General features: G+C 39.7%; 1 long non-coding RNA gene across 1 annotated transcript in view; it reads right to left on the bottom strand.

Moving 5' to 3' along the window:
• Positions 1–403: 403 nt before the first annotated feature.
• Positions 404–13151, bottom strand: part of LOC108497708 — a 107884-nt gene continuing 95136 nt past the window's right edge. The window contains exon 3 of the long non-coding RNA XR_001874938.1: positions 404–640. This is a non-coding gene — a long non-coding RNA (uncharacterized LOC108497708). The remainder of the gene's footprint in view (positions 641–13151) is intronic.

Below are 13151 nucleotides of genomic sequence, written 5' to 3'. Positions count from 1 at the left end.
AAAAAAAAATACAAATATACACACATATATTTGAAAATTTCCTTGCATGTCATATAGCTTTGACCAGGATGTGATGGACATTCCAGAGTTGACAGCACCAAAGAAAAGTGATACTTGTTCCACATTCACACTGTGGCTGGTCTGAACTTTATAAAATATGTGAATTCGGTAAAAGAAGAAGCCCTGAGTAAATGTTTTATCTTGGAGTGTCCAATCCAGTGTGGGAATCCCCCGTGAAGGGACAGCAGTACAGAGCAAACCCAGCTGCACTCACCCCAGTGAACCACTGCTTGCTGCTCTAAAGGTAAAACAAACGGGATCTGCTCCACACACAAACAAGCATCACAACTCACAGTCACACTCTCAGGTACTTTAAAGTGCCTTCTCTCCATGGATTCCTGGGCACATACTGAGTTTTATTTACATCAACTTAAATCTGGCCTCCAATAGGCCAGACCAGTAGTAGATTAAGATCTGATGTGGATCTGGGAAAATCAGGATTCCCTTCTGCCTCTACAGTGATTTCCAGTGTGACTGTGGTAAAAGTCATTCTGTGTCCTTCTGCCTCAGTTTCCTTTTCTACAAGAACAGGACAATGACATCCACCTCCCAGAAGTGTTTTAAAGTCTTCTGATGGAAACTGCAAAACGAGAGTGGCAAATATATTTATCAGTGGAGAGAAAAATAATCCTACCGCTCTCTGTACATATATTGAAGAACGGGGCAATAGATTTTCTTCATCTGATTTGTTCCCTCCCCAGCAGATTTAATTCTTATCTAAAACTTACTCTTGAAAATCCCATTTAGTTTTATAACATGCTTGGGAATCCTTTGGAACAGTATCTACTTTATAAATGCAAGATAATACCCAGTGTTTCCAGGCTTCTGCCTCTAACTAACATTCATCCAAAAATGTAAACAGGCTGAAAATTTTGTCATAAATGCTCCATTTCTTTCCCCAGTGTTCCATAACATTTGAGTGGGGGAGCAAAAAGAACTGCTCTAACCACATTTGCTTTTTGGTAGGTTACACAGAGCTCATTAAATCATGTACATGAGCTGGATGCCAAACACATCTATTGCAAAATTAACTCAAAAAAGAGGCCATATCCTTATGCATTCAGGCCTTTGGGCACCAGGGCTGGGATACACGAACACTGCCCAGTCTAGAAGAGTCAATAACAGAAAACCAATATTCTCAAGTAATATTTGGAATCTCAGGAGAGCAAGAACATCTTCTACTGCTTTCTTGGTTTAAGTCACTTGATGACAGCTTCATTTCTAGCTCATCAGATGTCATACTAAATCTGATTTACCTTACTGTAATGATTTTTCAAGGATAGGGTCAATTTTTCTCATTTCTTTAGTGTATTAACATTTAGAGAATGAATTCGACTCCTTTCCTCCATGGATGCACACTACATAAGGTTACTAGATGAAAAAAGACTGCTTTAAAATGAACCTAATGACACTTTCAAAGACCCCTGAGTCATTCCAATCCTTGCAAATAGAATTCCTCCTGCCTTTGGAGAGGAATTCTGGTTTCTTATGAAGGCTCTGATGTACATACGGGCCTGGAACGTGCCTAACAAACCTACAGCTGCAAAAATGGAAGAGCCATTTCAAATTTCAGCTGTGGGAATGCAAACTCCCCCTAATCACACCTTTACTAAACTGGCATTCCCAGACTTTTGGGAAGGGACCGTTCTGACACATCCATTGAACCAACACTGGAATCCAACTCCACCCAACGTTATTTTGGGGGAAGGCATATCTTGCTGTCCCAGGGCAGCTGGAGAAATTGAAGTAAAAATCACTCTTTTAAAAATACCTCTGTGGCACATCTTTCAGTATTAGACCTTTTAAGGATCCTTATCAAATACATACTAACCAGAGGCCTCAGATTTCCCTTGCTGGACTGCCTGCCTGCTTTTTACTGACCACCACTGTTAAAGGTAATTTTTACTGGAATAGTTTGAATAGTTAGCAGCCATTTCTGTAGCTCACTCACCTGTTTTCTGGATACTGGTACATATTTAAAACTACTTTCTTCATTGATTGGCTTTTCCATCATCCAGTCTTCCCAGGGCTGGAATACCAGCAGTTCCTAGCCCTACTTTCAGGTGTACAATCCTGAGATATCAGTGTCTTAGGGGGTAACCTAAATCTTTTGCAATATTTTAGCTACTACCATCCACTGCACCCTTCAAGCTGCTACACAAGCTGCTTCTTGTACCACATTGTATTTTTAAAACCACAGGCAATCTGGACTTTCATTTCAGTCCAGGGCTGGTGTTCATCCCCAAACAAGAGAGGTAATTAAACGTGCTAATTGTGTTCATGTGCTTCTGGTACACGACTGACACCATCACATTTGAACCATAAATGGCAAAAACAAAGCCAGAGAATGGAATGCACTGAATAATTGAAAGGGATTTCCTTTCATGGACACCCCCCCCCCCCAAACTAGAGAGCAGCACTACTGAGGGTGTGAGAACTACAGGTTCTGTGAGTCACTCCACATTAAACCGGGATTACTTTCCTTGATTCCAGGGAACACGAGGCCGTTTGTAAATATATTCAAAATTATGAATCTTACCAGCAGACCTGCATTCCCAGAAGCAGCTCATCATGGAAATAAATAGTCTGAAATCAGCTACCAGAACTTCCCAGTTCAATTATTTCAATTTGTTACAAAGAATGAGAAAAAAACATGCAGAGCTGTTCTTTGTCCATGGTGCTTCTTCCCTCTGTGCAGACAATGTCTCAGTAAAGCAGCAGTGGTATGAAGCAATGTTTGCTGCTGCTTTAGAAGGGGTTTTTGAACAAAAAGATAGTTCTCTGCAAGCCTCTAAAATCCTCCTGCAGAAAAGGAACTTGGTACTTTAGGCAATACTTCAGGAAGATTAAGATATTATTGCTCTGATAGAAAAATAAGAATTACACACAACTATTAAAAAGACCAAACAAACAAACAAATAGCCAAGAAGGTAATGAAACAGCCTAAGAGATCCAACATTTAAGCAAGTAACTTTGCTTGAAAGATGAAGACAACTTCAAGCCCATCTTTATAACTAGAATCAAAAATCCAGATTTATCTTGCTAAGAATAGAAAACCTGACAGAACATAAAGCAGGAGATGAGTGAATAGATCTGATACCATTTTCTCTGTTCATAAATTGTTCAGTAAGTTTGGAGACCTTCTTCCTGTTTCTGATTAAAAAACCCTAAACCAGCACCAAATAATCAAAGCCCAAACATATTATCCAAAGGCCTAAATTTCTGAACTAGCTGTGGAACTCAGGGGTTAGTTTGAGCAGCCTGGAAGGGATTACACCTTTTCTTTATGGAGCCTGGCAGACATGCTTAAAATAGCCCAGCCTGAGATTTTTGTCTGTGCCAAGTTTCCCAGCACTGCAGTAAATTGAGGGCTGTCAGCTGCAAGTTTCTGCAAGGGGAAGGTTAGAAGTCTGTGCACTTGTAGATAAAATGAAAAAGTCCTGATCCCTGAAACCTTCTGAAAGTCATTGGGAACTCCATCCTGAGAAGTTCCAAGAGCAGAGAGGAGCCATCTCCTCCTGAGAGCTGGCCTGGCTTGGAAGACCTAACAAAACTTTGGCCATGCTGCTTGTGTCAGATACACACCAAAATAAGAAAATATTTGAATCACAGACCTACATGCAGAGATGCACTAATGATTCTTTTCCGGTTTAACATGAAGAGGTTGGAATATTCCATATTCCTTATGCAATAATTTTGAGGAGGGTGACACAGGTGAGGGTGTGGTGCTGATACCAACAAGAGAAGTAGATGAACACATTCGACAGCTGCTACAGGATCCGAAGGGTTCACAATCCATAAAAATAAAAGCTGTGCTCTAAAGGGTATCTATGCCATGGTTTTTTTTAACCTAGATATTATTAGATGGTGAAGCTTTCTATAAGTGAAAGCAGTTGTGTTTATTCCCTTGACACACACTCAGCTGAGATCCTTAGTCAAATTGGAGGAGATTTTTTAACCATTTTCTTTCAACTCATGCTCTTCAGGTACAAAATGGCACAGAAATGTTTGGAACAAGAAGCCCTTCTGGATTCACTCTACTGAGCACTGGTTTTGCAAAGCACTTCTAGGCCACGTTACTTGAAATTTTGCTATTTTAAAGGTATTAAGTCTTTGGCACCATCTGACATCCTGACTTTTGCACACAATATCTGGAACAGCTACTTGTTAGAACACATCATCAAATTGTCCTAACACACAAAGATGTTATTTCAGACTCCAATAGAATCAGTCCTGCTTTGTTATGAGGAAAAAAATTGTTTCTTCAAATCATACCACAGAGCCAGGTCTCAGTTTAAATTCTCCAGCTTATTTTTCCTACTTTCAATGTTTGATCTCAGTATTTTATCATTTTCAGGATTGCTCTCCTCTCCTAGTGACATTCCCTAGATGAAAATCAGGGAGAAGAACCACCCCTCAGAATTTTTATTAGTTTTTCTGATTCGGGACATTTACTTGCAAGAAAGGTTGCAGGTTTATCAACAGTGACCAAGGAAATGATCTCAGGAAATGTGCAGAAGGTCAGAAGTCAGCCCCTCCACGTCTTCATATCTCATTGGAATTTTACTCCTGTGCTTCTTTTGAATTCTCTGGCAAAGAATTTCACATCCCTAGAAATGGTTCAGCCACATTGAGAGAACATTTTTCAATCTGTCTCTTCCTCATAGTTTTATCTATAAGCTGACTTTGGCCATTACCATTTTCTTTCAAGCTGTCCTTTCATCACTGTCTGCACTGCAGTCTGACAGCTATTTTGCTTCAGTGCCCTGAAGAATCTTACCCTGTACTGACCCCGGACTTAAATTCAGTTCCTGCTTTTACTTTCACTCATGAATATTTAACTGCTGCAGTTTACACCTGCTGGATCTCATTTTCTGTCATTAAGAGCATTCAAGTTTACTGTGGGGGAAAGAAAATAAAGTGCTTTGTGATGTCAAATAATTCTCTGAAATGATTCTCCTCTCAGATCTGGTCCCATCATACTCCTTTTAACCTCTTTTTGCACCGTCAGGTCTCACTCTGATGATCCCTTTACTCAGCTGCCACCTTTCCCCACAGCACAGGCCTTTGGACAAACCTTTTCTGAGTGTTCTTATCCAAGTGAAAATAAAGAGAAAACCCCACTAGAGGGTCACCTTTATCGTCTGAATGGGGGTTAAATTCAAATCCCATGAACTTGGCTCCAAATTTATGATCATTTCGTTCCTTGCACCAGCATGAAAACGAGATCAGTGGGACCAGCAGCTCTTTCCAGTATCTACATGTGACATTAACTTCAGAGGCTGAACACCAATTTCTTCACTTTGAAAGCTTTTCCAGCCTGCAGCCCACTCAGTTATTCTACACATTGACAGACTTCGAAAGGAAAAACCAATGCATTTAGATATATATTTATATATATATATATATATTTAAGTTTGAATCAGAACAAGAATTTTATTCTTAAGAAGGGATGATAGGCTGATGTCCTAAGTCCTGCTTTGGCACCAGTGATGCAACCCTGCCCAGCTCTGCTTCCCTTTGCACACCTTCCTTAGCCACACAATCTCAGTGTAGTTTAGGATGGGAGGAATCTAAGGAAGTTACCTGCTCCAACCCTGCTCAAAGTATGGATATGACACTAAAACAGGAACAGGGATTAAAAAAACCCCTTTGTTTCCTATTTCTTAAAGCAGTTAGTCCACAGAAAGTGCCTTCCCCTTAGCCTATGACAGCTCAGCTACTTTCAAAAGTTTTGATGATGAATCTCACTTGGAAGTTTTTTGCAAATCCATCTAACGCAGCACAAACCAGATCACCCTTCACATATTTATTGATTCCATCAGAAAACTCTAATGGATTTGTGAAATATGACTTTCCTCTACAAAAACAATGTTGTCTTTTCTCCAGCATATTTATCTAGGTGTCTATCAACTCTGTTTACTACACTTTTCTACCATTTTGTCCAGGAGAAAAATCACACTTGCTGGTCTGTAGTTTCTCAAGTTTCTCCCACACTTTTTAAAAGAAAAAAAATCCTAGTTTTGGTTTTATATGCCCTACCTTCCATTCCTTAAAACCACTGCAGAGTTCATTTCAGTTCTCTGGAAGCCCTTAGTGCAGAATTTTGGTTGCTTTGGTAGGGTAATGTTTCAGTTCTTTGACCCAGGAGAAGAAATAATACAGCATTTCATGCATTTTTCATCACTGTTTATGACAAGTCTGGCACAAACAGAACTGGTTTTTTAATGTTGCTAATATGACAACTGGATTTTTGGCTAAAAACTCACTTTTTTAAAAAACTGCAGAGGAGGTTATGTTCCTGCTGTTTCTGCAAGCCAATGCCAGAAAAAGAAATGGAAGATGGCAATGCTTTTACACTTACAGAGGAAATCAAAAGAAAGAGCAAGTTTGATCCTTTACCACTGATTGAACAGAATATCTTGTGGTTGAACTCCAGTTATGATAAGAGTGACTTATTTACATGGTAAAATTGTACCAATTTTGCACTGAAAGTGATGAGAAAATAGGAATTGGAAAGTTTTTAAACTATTATAAATGTAAAACACATCACCCATTCTGACTACATGTAGATCTTTTGTGTCAGGAAGTTTTTCCTTCAGCCTGCAACAAGTGGAAATTTGTTCTGTTATTTGCTGATATTTAGACACAGGAATAAAGCAAATGAGCTGTAAAGCAGAATCTTCCATGTTATTGCTCTGCAGATTAGGAATGTTGTTTGTTCCCAAGTTGAATCACAGTCTATTAATAAAGCAATAAACAGTTTGAAACTACTTAAATTTTTAAATGGTATAAAATGTTTAAAATTAGCACTTTCTTTCCATAAAATAAATCTGATTATGTGCTCTATAGTTAGATTCAGAGAGATAAAAACAGATTATGCAGGTTCTAAATAATCTACTTGGCTGTTGAAACCCGATTCTTATTATCTTGTTCATGATTGAACCAGCAGAATCCTAATACATTCCTGTTTGCAGCATGTATCTCACTAAATCAAACCATAAAGTATAAATGCAGTGTCCATTTTAGCCAGTGATCAAACCTGCTGGTATTTCCACTGTCCTTGTCTGGAAAAGGGACACTGTTCATTTACAGGAGGCAGGAAACCTGGATGGTAGAGCTGAGTACTCGAACACTTGCAGAGTTAAGTATACAGTGTTTTAATGGAAGCATCGGTTGCCAAGCATATTATACAGGCTGTAGTAATAAACATCAGTGTAGAGAGAGAGGTCTTGGGGAAATAGGGACATATTTCCAGATTAAATTCACTGGGTGCAGCGTGATTCCACAACAGAAGCATTAGATGGAAGCAGTGGGGTTACCTTAATAGACCATATGGTCACCACCGAATGTCCCCATAAACCTTGGAACACAACACTGACCTAGAGAGCACAAAGGCATGAAATAATGGCCACTGCTTTCCTCTTCTTATAAGACTTTAATCTAAATCACTTCTTCCTGCTTCTATGACTGTACTATTGACTTCAGGGAAATTACTTGCATCAATAACCAGAAAGACATCGAAAACCCCAGGAACTCGTGTTCTTTGCTCTCTCTGCCTCCTACAGACACATACATTGTCTTGCCCAACCAAACCACTCAGAACTACACAATAATTTTAAATATATGCCAAGGTCAATCTGAACACATAGAGAAGAGATGGCATTTTAGCCTCAGTCTTCACATCACAGCACATAAAAGGACAGGTGCCAGTGGAATTATCTCTAATCACCAAATGCTGATTAGGAGTAAAATGACTGCTAGGAAATGTGTTGGGGGAAAATGGAAGCAGTTCTCCTAATCCCAGTTCTACCTTCGACTTTACCATTACTGTAAAGTAAAAATTCCTGGGTTCCAGAACTGTTTTGAGACCTGTTTACTAATACCTTCTTATAAAGTAAGGATTGACATCATTTTTACAGCACCTTGCACAGCAGAGCCATTTCCAAAACCAGAGTTCTTAAAACACTAAAACAAAAATTAGAAGTTACTGTCTGAGCCCTTTGATGGTACCCAAACCCACAGCCCCACTGCACTATCACCAGCAGAGACAATCCTGCTCACAGATTTGTTTCTTTCTTTCTTTGTCTAAGTGAGATGCTCAAATCATCTCCTGAAGGTCACACAGAAAGTCACCAGCAAGGAATGGAGCTGGATTAAATGTTTTACATTAAAAAATAAAAAAATAAAAAAATAAATAAATAAAAAAAGAACAAAGTCACGACTTCTTGCCTGTTTGAGAGATCGAGGACCAGTGTATACTGATATATTTTAGGACATAATGACAGAGTGCGAGCCAAGGCACATGAGCTGTGCTATGCTGCAAAGTATTTGAGTGCTCTAAAATATTTTCATACTCCAGAGGTTGGAATAGGCTGTGAATTTATGCTTTTTGTTGCTATGGTAATTTGTATTGTCAAAGTTTTAATAACCTCATCAAAAACTCGCATTCAGGAGCAATGTGGCACCTCTACGTAATTTAACACCAATCCACTCATAGCTTGTGGTACCATTTGAAACACTGCACAAGGAAATTAAAAACAAATAGAAATAAATCACCACAATAGGGAAACCAATAAATATTTAGGCTGAAAAGGTGAGCAGTCAGTGGAAAGAAAAAGACATTTTCAGAGAAATGATGGAAGCCTCTGAGACAATTATTCTCCTACCAACAGCAGCAGCAAGGTTAGCCAACATCAGTGGTAATTAGCCAAGAACTATGGGCTTGTTTGCTTGTGTGTGTGTATGAAAAGCCATTTTAAGCAAAAGCTTTTCAAAATTCAGATTTGTTAGGCTCGAAGTACAAAGTACACATGCTGCTAATATTTAATTAAGGCAGGTTAAAAATTACAGGCTAAAATCTACACAACGTTAGGACTATACACATGACAAACTCTTTTCGAGTTCGACTTCAATAACATCGGTGGGATTTCATCCGGGTGTAATTTGGTCCTGTATCTAAATTTCCTCAGTGTCCTAATACACCATCAAATTACTCGTATCATTTGTTTGGTAGCTTTACATGCTGCTCGTGCACCATTTGCAGGAAGAGATAATTATGTTTCAGCTCTTTGGTTTATTTTTCTGCTTGAACTTTATTGCGTTTTAATAGTTTTTCTTGCTCTCTCCAGCGCCGAAATAAGGGAAGGAAAAGGGTCTTTAATAAATAATTATTTTTTTCATCACTGTTATGGCTCAATGTGTGAAAATGGCAACACCTTTGACTTCCTTGAGTTTTTAAGTTGTACTGGGAGAGCTTGAGTTATACGGGGCCAAATACTAAACACTGTGTATTAACTTAACTGAAGCCAAAAAAACTTCTGCCAAACAAGACTCCAGTATAGTGAGAACTTGAATTAACTTCAATGTCTGGCAGATGCACAAAGTGTACAACCCACAGTTCCCCTCTGAATGCCTGGTTTTCCTCTGGACAGTTTTATTTTCCTCTGGACCAATTCTCTGCACCTCCTCCCAACGTGTATTCTTGCCTTTTGCAGCCACAGTTACACCAGAGCAGCTATTTCAGTATATCAACTTGGTTTAGTCTTACTGAAAACAAGACGACAAATATTTATTTATTGCCCTACCTCCCACTTGCAGCAAGTGTATATAAAAAGTGGTGCTGATCCTCCTGGCTTCATACTGCTACTGGATCAGAGAGAAGGACAACTGAAAAGCCAAGTGCTTCAAGGCACAAAGAGAAATTGGCATTTTCATGGAATGGACAACACTGTCAGTGGATTTGCAGCAATCCTTCCAAACCGAGAGCTCCAAAGAGACTGGCAAAAAAAACCTGTGGGGAATCAAATTTCCTTTAGCGCTGTGATGATGGGGTTCATAGTGAACCCAAACCCACAAATTACAGCACAGGTAGAAGCTCCTGCATTACCAAAAGCATCTTAACAAAACCAGCCCCTGCCCCACTTGCTAGAGCTGCTCTGAGGGCCAAATTGTTTCTTTCCCATGAGAAGGAAGAGTTCACAACCTGAAACGCCTCATGAAGGAACTTCTTGATTTTGGTATCTGCCCTCCCAAGTAAGCCAGGTCTGTGCCATGGCAGCAGTGAGCACTCTTACTGCTCTCCAGTCCTGGAGGAGCTGAAGTTCTCCCTCGGTGCAAGAGGCACATTCACCATGAATATTTTAATAGCCTTGAATACCTCAGGCAGTAATCAGAGGTTCCCCAGGTGCACAGTTCTAAATGAATCTCATATTGAGCTTTTATTTTTAGAGAAATATAATGATCAGAATTCAGAATAGCGCAGTTACGGTTGTCACTTCATTTCGAGGGACTTCAAAAATAATCAGACTTAAAACGTTTATGGTTAATTAAGGAAAACAAAAAGATTTATAATGTATAGAGAAGCCCTGTGTAAAAAGGTGTGAATGACGAGTGATCTAATTTCTTTGATGGCCTGGTGATGTGAGTGGGGGTGGGAAGGCAGAAATACACAGAATAAATAAGACAAGAAAAGGTTTACTGTAGGTGGAATTTGGCAAGAAAGTCCCATTTATGTCAACAGTGTCATCACCTATGGAAGAATAAGAAGGATTTGAACATCATGGGAGGATGCAAAAAGAATTAAAGGTCATTCCATCAGCTCTTCTTTACTGTCATAGCAGGATCTTCTGAACATTGCTCCACTGGTTCCTGAACACTATGAGCTATTGAGATATCCTTGATGTTGCAAGTTATAAACTATTCTTTCCCAGCTGTATGGTCAAGCCTACCAATGTTAAAGTAACACTTTTGTTGCAGCCACAAAATTACTTTCTTTTTCTGTGTTTTCAATTTTCAGACATTTACCATCACTAGATTTTCTATACTGAATATTATTAACAATATATACTAATTTTCTTTGCTCTCTTTTCAGCTACTGTAGCCTCCAGCAGAGACAAAGGCTCTTTCTGAACCTCTCCAGAGCAGATAATCTCTTCCTGATGGCAGAGAGTGCAGTTGCTTAGGAGACTGTAAGGCCCTGTAAGAATTTTAGTAGCTGTAATGTGGGATGCTATTGTATCAAAGCAAGTCTTAACATCAATAGAATAATCACAACTCAATTTCTCTTTAAAACACTGGGTTGTTTCTTTGCTCCACCTCATAATTAGAGCTTGTGTCAGAGCCTAAGCAAGAAGGCTTTTCAGATACCTGTCTAGAAATAATGAGAACTTGACTCTGTGCAAGCTGCTTGAGAGGCAGGCAGCTGTCTACTCAAGTCCCCAACCTGAGACCAGGCTGCATTTCTCTGATAAAACCAGCTACAAAAGCACTTGAAAGCAGAAAACTTGGTCCGAAAACACATTTCTTTCTCTACTTTAAATGTTTCCCACCCAAACAGAAAAGCTCTGCAGTGTTGTAAACTGCATCCCAGGTACCAGTGACTAGACCAGTCAATACAACATTTAGACAAATTGCAATGTTGGTGATATTGCAGTAAAGTGTGTTCCTGTCACCTATGCACCTGGCTCCTTTGGCAGAGGTTCTGGGCAGAAGACACTAATCAAGCAAAGTACTGACTTAGGAAAGATTTAATCAAATTATTTCCATAGATGCCTTATTTTCACAGTCTCCCATGAGCAGTTCAGGATTCAGATAAGAGACTTCATGTCCATCTCTGCTTGCTCTTGATTAAAATCCAGCATCATTTCTACAAATACTAGAGATCCAGACACTTTGGAGGTTTGTTGTCACTCTCTGCTTCGCAAATACTTTAAGACCAGGCTGTGTGGTAAATACTCCCTAATCCAAACTGGAAAAGCCTGGTGTGCAGAAGCACAGCTGTCAGTCTCAGATGGCATTTGCACAATTGACTTTTTGCCTTTGAAAGACAAGAATCTTCATGTTTCAGCCTGGAAGAGGAACACAGCCCTGTATTTATACAGTATTTTACAGTCCTTCCCCCACATTTATCAGATATGTCCCCATTCTGCTGCCATCTCTTCCTACACTGGGGCCAGATTTGGGATCACTGGTCTCCTTGTGTTGGAAAGCAGGGGCTGGGAAGTGAGGGAGTAAGGATCACTGGTGTCCCATTGCCACCCCTTTGTCATGGTGATGACCTGCCTTGTTCAGGAGGCACAGCAGGAGGGATGGGCTGTGTCAGACCCGTGCAGGGAGGGGAGGCAGCCCTGGCAAAGGTGGGACCACTTGACTCTAGATGATGATTCTGTCCTGGGCACGGTCCCTGTGTGGTTTGAGGGATGTGCTGTCCTTCACCACAGGGAACTGCAACAACTCAAACCCACCCTTCAGTGTTCTCACAGTACGGGAGGCAGGACGTGTCTGCAACCCAGAGGCTCTGCTGTTCATTTTTCCAAGCCACATTCCAGCCAGGAACAAAGCCAGAGTTCTCTGAAGAGAATTAAGTCCTGTGAACAGCTCTGTCCAATTATTAAAAAAAATTCTTTGAAAATTTTGCTTACGGACATGAAAGGGAAATCTGACTTTGCGAACACCACGTTTGGGGGGAACAATGAATTTCCATTTTCAAAGTGAAATGTCACCAAGGTTTTCAACAGAGGCTATCACAGCAAGTACAGCAATTTATTCAGTATTCTAGAAACTGCCAAGGCAGAAGTGGTGATAACATGGCCAAGTTTGCAGTTCAATTTGGTTCCGTTCTTTTCATTTTTTAATTAAATCTTGATAGTTGTAGGATAGGACCACTTTTCTGTAATGCAAGTGAACAAACTAAATTCAGATGCTCCTTTACCCTTTTTCTTCTGGTTGTTCTTATGACTTATTAGAGAAGAACCACATATGCTGCATTTGACGAGAAAAGGAAATATCCAGTACAAAGTGTCCTCTGTGAAATGATGGCAACTGATAACATTCCCTTTATCATCTGGCATTTAGCCAATTAGCAGCAAGAGATTGCAGGAGCTGATCAATTAGGTCCCATAACCTGCTTAAAGTTAAATGCAATTTTAAAAAAGAAGGTGAAGAAGAGTGCTGATTTTCTGTACAGCAATGAAGTGATCATGCCATTAGCTACAGTAAATGAAGAACAGTTTCTCTACAGCTGGTCAAAAATAAGTTGAAGCAGTTTTGACAGAAAAAAACTCCCATCTTTCGTCAAAAGCTCATACTTG

Source organism: Lepidothrix coronata, unplaced genomic scaffold (assembly GCF_001604755.1).
Source record: "Lepidothrix coronata isolate B3197 unplaced genomic scaffold, Lepidothrix_coronata-1.0 Scaffold51, whole genome shotgun sequence".
Taxonomy (NCBI): Eukaryota; Metazoa; Chordata; class Aves; order Passeriformes; family Pipridae; genus Lepidothrix; species Lepidothrix coronata.
Note: the sequence above shows the minus strand (reverse complement) of the source record. Positions and strands in the feature narration are given on the sequence as shown.